Here is a 6,968-nt window from a genome sequence, read left to right as displayed (position 1 = left end):
TCTTTTAGCAATGTTTTATAGTTTTTCCTGTACGAGTCTTTTACCTCCTTGGTTCAGTTTATGCCTAAATATTTTATTCTTTTTGGTTCTATAGTAAATGGGATTGTTTTCTTAATTTTCTTTTCAGGTTGGTCATTGTAGTTTGTAGAAATGCAACTGATTTTTGTGTGTTCATTTTATACCTTGCTACTTTCCTAAAGTTGTTTATTAGTTGTAATAGCTTTTTTGTGTGATATGATCATGCCATCTGTAAAAGATAATTTTAGTATTCTTTTCCAATTTGGATGACTTTTGTTTCTTTTTTTCTTCTTCCTTTTCTTTTCTTTTCTTTCAAGACGGGGTCTGGCTCTGTCGCCCATGCTGAAGTGCAATGGTGTGATCTCGGCTCACTGCAACCTCCGCCTCCCAGGTTCTTGCCTCAGCCTCCCAAGTAGCTGGGATTACAGGTGTATGCCATCGTGTCTGGCTAGTTTTTCGTGGTGATGGGGTTTCACCATGTTGCCTAGGCTGATCTTGAACACTTGGGCTTAAGCAGTGCACCCTCTCAGCTTCCCGAAGTGCTGGAATTACAGGCGGTAGTCACCGCAATGGGGCTCTTTTTCTTGTCTGATTGCTCTGAGTAGGACTTCTAGTGCTATGCTGAACAGTAGTGGTGAGAGTAAGCCTCCTTGCCTTGTTCTAGATCTTAGAGGAAAAACTTAAGGCCACTGAATATATTATCTGTGGGCTTTTCATGTATGGCTTTTATTAAGTTAAGGTAGTTTCATTCTATTCCTAGTTTGCTGAATGCTTTTTTCATAAAAGTGTGTTGAATTTTGTTGAATGCTTTCTCTATGTCAGTTGAGATGATCGTGTGATTATTGCCCTTCATTTTGTTAACATGGAGTATTGTGTATCCCTGGATATTTCACTCCCAGGCGTGCTAATCCTCTGATACTACCCTTCGTGGTGATGCAGTTTTCGGTATGCCCCAGTCACCCTGGGATAACAGTGGTGCTGGCAACGTTCTTTTTCACTCTTTTTCTGACCACACCCTACTGTTATGTTTCAGTTATTGCTGACCAGTTGTTGCATTGTTTTCAACAATGCCCTGAGGTATAAATTCCTCTATGAACAAATCCAACCAAAATGTAGCTCCTTAAATGGAATAGTTTCTGATGTAAGTATTTGATATTTGTCCCGACCCCAAAAGAGTTCCTCCTAACTGCCTTATCTCCTGATGCTCTCCTGCATAATAGCCAGACTGCAGTTTAAGATCCATCTTTCTTAGATTCACAAATTTCCTCCCAATTACCTTTCATCAGAATCTCCACCATTCTTGAGAATGCCCTTAGCTTTCAACTTCTCTATTCTCTGTTACAAATTAAATTAATTATTTTGGGAAGGATTGGAAGCTATCTACTTTTCGGCTCACTTCTTCTTTTTTGTTTTTTTTGAGATGGAGTCTTGCTGTGTCGCCCAGGCTGGGGTGTAGTGGCGCAATCTCAGCTCACTGCAACCTCCACCTCCTGGGTTCAAGCGATTCTCCTGCCTCAGCCTCCATAGTAGCTGGGATTACAGGCACACACCACCATGCCCAGCTTTTTTTTTTTTTTTTTTGTATTTTTGGTAGAGATGGGTTTTCGCCATGTTGGCCAGGCTGGTCTCAAACTCGTGACCTCAGGTGATCCGCCCATCTTGGCCTCCCAAAGTGCTGGGATTATAGGCATGAGCCACCATGCCTGGCTGGCTCACTTATTTCTATAGGAAAAATCTCTGAGCTATGACTCTGGAGCTAGAGGTGGGAACAATTGCATGCTTCTCTTTGTGAAAGAAATGTTCTAGATGCTGAACACTCAGTGGACAGAGTGCAGTAGTCTGAAATCCTCTTGGCTTGTATTTCCTGTTTTGAAGCCACTGCCTCACATGCTGCAGTAAGAGCTATTAGCACCTCAGTATTCTCTGTGTGCCATGCTCAAGGTAGAGTATTAACTATCTAAGGATGGAGGAAAGGTTTCTTCTCTGCCCACTGAAATTTGCTGAAAATGAAGTGACAAAGGCAGATTAATAAAAGAAAAAGACACACAGCATTTATTTAACATACATAAGCATGGGGTAATTGCAGGAGAGTGATTGCCCAGTGTCCCAGTGAAGTTCAGATGCATATACGCCCTTCTTCATACGGGAAGGGGAGATTGAAGCTGATCATTTTGTATTCCTTTTTACAGTGACATTATATTGATGTACCATAGTTTTCTCAAATTGACCCTTTTGTCAGACATTTGGCATTTGGATTGTTTCCTTTTTTTTTTTTTTTTTTTTTTTTGTGAGAGTGAGTCTCGCTCTGTCTCCCAGGCTAGAGTGCAGTGGAGTGATCTTGGCTCACTGCAACCTTCCCCTCCCAGGTTCAAGTGATTCTCCTGCCTCAGCCTCCCGAATAGCTGGGACTACAGGCACCCGCCACCACGCCCAGCTGATTTTTTGTATTTTTAGTAGAGACAGGGTTTTTCATCATGTTAGCCAGGATGGTCTCGATCTCCTGACCTCGTGATCCACCCGCCTCAGCCTCCCAAAGTGCTGGGACTACAGGCGTGAGCCACCGCACCTGACCTGGATTGTTTCCTTCTTTTGCTTTACAAACAGAGTTGTGATGAATAGTCATGCATCTATTTTCCTTCTTATGTATGTATGTATGTATTTATTTATTTATTATTTGAGATGGAGTCTTGCTCTGTCGCCCAGGCTGGAGTGCTGTGGTGTGATACTGGCTTACTGCACCCTCTGCCTCCTGGATTCAAGCAATTCTCCTGCCTCAGCCTCTTGAGGAGCTGAAATTACAAGCGCCCGCCATCACACCTGACTACTTTTTGTATTTTTAGTACAGACAGGGTTTCACCATGTTGGCCAGGCTGGTCTCAAACTTTTGGCCTCAAGTGATTTGCTGGCCTCAGCCTTCCAAAGGGTTGAGATTACAGGAGTAAGCCACTGTGCCTGGCCCTTTTAATTTTGATAGTATATATTAGGGATAGCTTTGTAGAAGTGAATTGTGGGTTAAAGGGTAAAAAATTATACCCTTTTTCTAGATACTGCAAATTTTCTGCCCTTGGAATTATACCATTTTCCATTCCCACCAGTACTCTATGAAAAGACTAATTTCTTGGCAACCTTGACAACAAAGTATGCTATTCAATCTAATTTAGTATGTATTTCACTTATTATGAGTAAGGTCAGTGTATTTGGGGTATCCATCACTTTGAGTATTTATCATTTCTGTGTGTTGGTTTCAGGTTCTGTCTTCTAGCTACTTTGAAATATACAATACATTGTTGCTAACTACAGTCACCCTACTCTACTATCAACATTAGAGGCTGGCTGTGGTGGCAGGCACCTCTAATCCCAGCTACTCCGGAGGCTGAGGCAGAAGAATCACTTGAACCTGGGAGGTAGAGGTTGCAGTGAGCTGAGATGGTGCCACTGCACTCCAGCCTGGGCAAGAGAGCCAGACTCCAACTCAAAAAAAAAAAAAAAAAAAAAAGAACCTATGCCTTCTATCTAATTATATGTTTGTACCCATTGACCAACCTCTCTTTGTACGCAGCTCCAACGCACACACCCTTCCCTGACCCTGGTGTCTATGATTCTACTCTCTACCTCCATGAGATCAACATTTTTAACTCCCACATATGACTGAAAAGATGTGAAATTTGTCTTTCTGTTTCTCACTTACTTTACTTAACATAATGACCTCCAGTTCCAATTACAATGGATTATATTAATATCTTTCCTAATAATTAGTGATCTTTACATGTCTGGAATAGACCCCACTTGGACATCTGTATTATTGTTTTAAATGTGCTGTTGGATTCTGTTTACTATTAATTTTATTTAAGATTTAGGCATTACATTTCATATATTTCATATGTGAAATTGACCTGTAGTTTGCATTTTTAGTGCAAACTGAAATGTTTGTGATCAATGTTATACTAACTTTATAAAATGCTGGTTTCTATGCTTCAAATAATTTAAGTAGCATTGTGATTTTTTGATATTTGACAGTTTGGTAGAATTTCTTTATGAAAGTATTTGAGCTTGGTGCCCTTTTTATTGAGTATGCCTGTTAAACTATTTTTCTTAACTCGTCTGTTTAGACTTTCTGTCTCTACAAGGGTTAATTTAAGTATGCTACATTTATCTACAAAATCCATCAAGTTTGCCAGTTATTTGCTAGTTGTGTTATATTATCTCTGATGATTTCAAAAAAGGTCTTCTGTGTTGATTATTTCCTTCAGTTAGTTCTAATTTTGTGTATTTGCACTTATTTTCTCTTTGTTGGCTAGAGGTTTGTCTATTTTGTTGACTTTCAAATATCCAGCTTTTTTATATCTTTATTAGTTCTACTTTGTTTCTAACTCATTCTCTGAATTTATCCTTATAACCCTTCCTTCCTCATGCTTTTGTTTTATTTTGTTGTTCATTTGATAGCATCTTGAGCTGTGTTTGATTCATTTGTTGTTTTTCGTTGTTATCGATATAGGTATGTGAGGGAATAAATTTCCTTCTGATAAATACTTCAGCTCTATCTCACAGATTCTATGTCACATTTGCACTTTTGTCCTTTTCAAAAAATTGTGTAATTAAAATTTGTATTTCCTTCTTGACTCGAGTTGTATTATAGCATGCTTTAACATTTTCAGATAGAAGGGACTTTTATTTTTTATTTTATCAATTTCTAGTTTTATTGCATGATGGTCAGAGAATGATGTTTGTGTAACTAATATGCTCTGGAACTTACGGAGGTTTTCTTCTGTGGTCCGTTTTAATGTATGTTTCACAGGTACTACAAAAGAATGTGGTGCGGAGACAGAGGTATACTGGACCCAAACACTCTCACCACACTCTTCCCCGTTCCTTGATTATTTCCGGTAGTGCCCCTGAATTCACAGTTTTATGAAAAAACACACTTTATTCTTCTTGCATGCGACCCATTGCAAACTTTTTTATTTTTTTAATAAGGTATTCAAGTGTGATTGACGTCCCTTTAATCTCAGTTGGGCTGATAATAGGATTAGATAATTCTATTATTCATCACATCCCCTTATCTTGTCTTTCTGCCCATTTAAGTTACTCTCCAAATATTGGCTGAGACCCTGTGGGTTCGTTGGGCTGGGAGGCAGAAATCCAGAGCTCAGAGGATGAGGTTAGTGAGCCAGACCCGGCACACGGAGGGCACGATGAATCGTTCATACTCGTGTTGAATGTATACCGCCCTCGTATCTTTTTCTGCCGAATCGGGAACGGACCAGGAGCAGATTCTTCCCGAAAGGGGGCGCAATCTGGCACGTGCTCCTCTTCCTAGCGCCCAAGTCCGCGCCTCGCTGGGCTCAGCACCCCGGCCGCCGGCGGGACGGACGCTCGGGTCCAAAGCAGTGGCTGCACCGACACGAACCTGTCTGCTTTTGTCCACCTGTCTTCCCTCGCCATCTGCATCTAATATGGTCTCTAAATGCTTCGCTTTGTACTTTGTGACTTTCTCGCAGCCCTTTAAAGCAGCGGAGAAAGAAAGGAGACAGTCAAAACTCGGGAGAAAATGTTTCATCCCTGGTTCTTCTAGTGGTGGCCGGGAAGTGACTCCGGACTGACGAGCAGAAAAATCCCAGGACCATCAATAGAGGCCTTCGGTGTAGAATGCGGTTTGCTCAGCTATCAGCAAACAGGGACACAAAACCTAAATTTAAGATATAAGAAATAGCTAAATAAAGTAGACTTTGGCTTGTTACAACTAATTGTTCTGAAACGTAGCAAAATGGTCAGATTCCGTCTTGAATACATTCTCGAGAGAGTGCCTTCAATAAGGGGGTGTAGCTCAGTGGTAGAGCGCGTGCTTAGCATGCACGAGGCCCCGGGTTCAATCCCCGGCACCTCCAATCGTTTTTGTATTTAAATTCTTTTCCATTGCTTTACTTTCTTTTCCTTGTTAAACAGAAACCAAACCTATTTCACAAAGGTTTCGCCATTAATATTAGTGCTGTTCCATTTCTACTCCTCAGCCTTGACACGACTCACGGGGGCTGCCGAAGCAAAAGGTGAAAAAGATGGAGCTGGAAGACAAAGACGGCTCCCGATTCCAAAACTTCAATGGCGTCGCCAAATTGACGAGCTCATTAACCTTTGGAGTATTATTACTTTGCAGTATTATTATTTAAAAAGTAGGAAATAAAAGATAAATGTAGAAATACTTAATAAAAGTAAAACGTAAGCTCTCAGACAATTTCCTTTCTTTTCTGGTCCTTAAATAGCCATGATCCATTGCAGGCTGAGCACTGAGAAACGCAGAGCCTTCCAAACCGGGAAATTGAGAAAGTTATTTTCATCAGGGAATGTAGAGGCGTCACACTTCTGACGAAATAGCTCCATTGAGAAGCATGCTCTGCTGAAGATCTCAAAGTTTACGCATTGATTTCCAGTTTTATTCTGTCTTTACTCTTGCCGGATAATTTGACTTCCCTTAGATGACGTTACAGAAGTAATTTTACCTAAGACAGGGGCGCCCTCTATCGTAAAGATATTTTTCAGACTCTTGGTCCACACAAGAGCTTGTTGGAAGAGCGAAATCTCAGCGTCACCTCAGACGTATTGAACCAGAAGCAGCAGTTTAACAGGATCCACAAGAGATTCTTTTGCATATTTAAGAAGCATTATGACGTGCTTTGACGTGGAGTAAGGGTGTATGGTATAAATACACGGCTGTATTATTTTCCCCAATTTTCTACTGTAACATAGAAAACGTAATTGCAAAATAATCTGTTTCTATTGCTGCATCATTTTTGTGTTCTTGTCATTGACTCTGTTCCCTCTCTCTCTGGTAATATTGTATTTATTAATAATTTTTGAATCACTATTCGTGATTGAATATGATGTAACGTTTTCATTTTCTTTTTTCTTTCTTTTTTTTTTTTTTTTTTTGTTTGAGACAGAGTCTCGCTCTGTCG

General features: G+C 40.4%; 1 non-coding gene across 1 annotated transcript; it reads left to right on the top strand.

The window, feature by feature from the left end:
- The first annotated feature begins 5,831 nt into the window (after positions 1-5,831).
- On the top strand, positions 5,832-5,903 carry TRNAA-AGC. The gene has a single exon. It is a non-coding gene; the product is annotated as a tRNA-Ala (tRNA).
- The last annotated feature ends 1,065 nt before the right edge of the window (positions 5,904-6,968 follow it).

This window comes from Theropithecus gelada, chromosome 4, assembly GCF_003255815.1.
Source record: "Theropithecus gelada isolate Dixy chromosome 4, Tgel_1.0, whole genome shotgun sequence".
NCBI lineage: Eukaryota > Metazoa > Chordata > Mammalia > Primates > Cercopithecidae > Theropithecus > Theropithecus gelada.
This window is presented reverse-complemented; position numbering and strand designations above follow the sequence as displayed.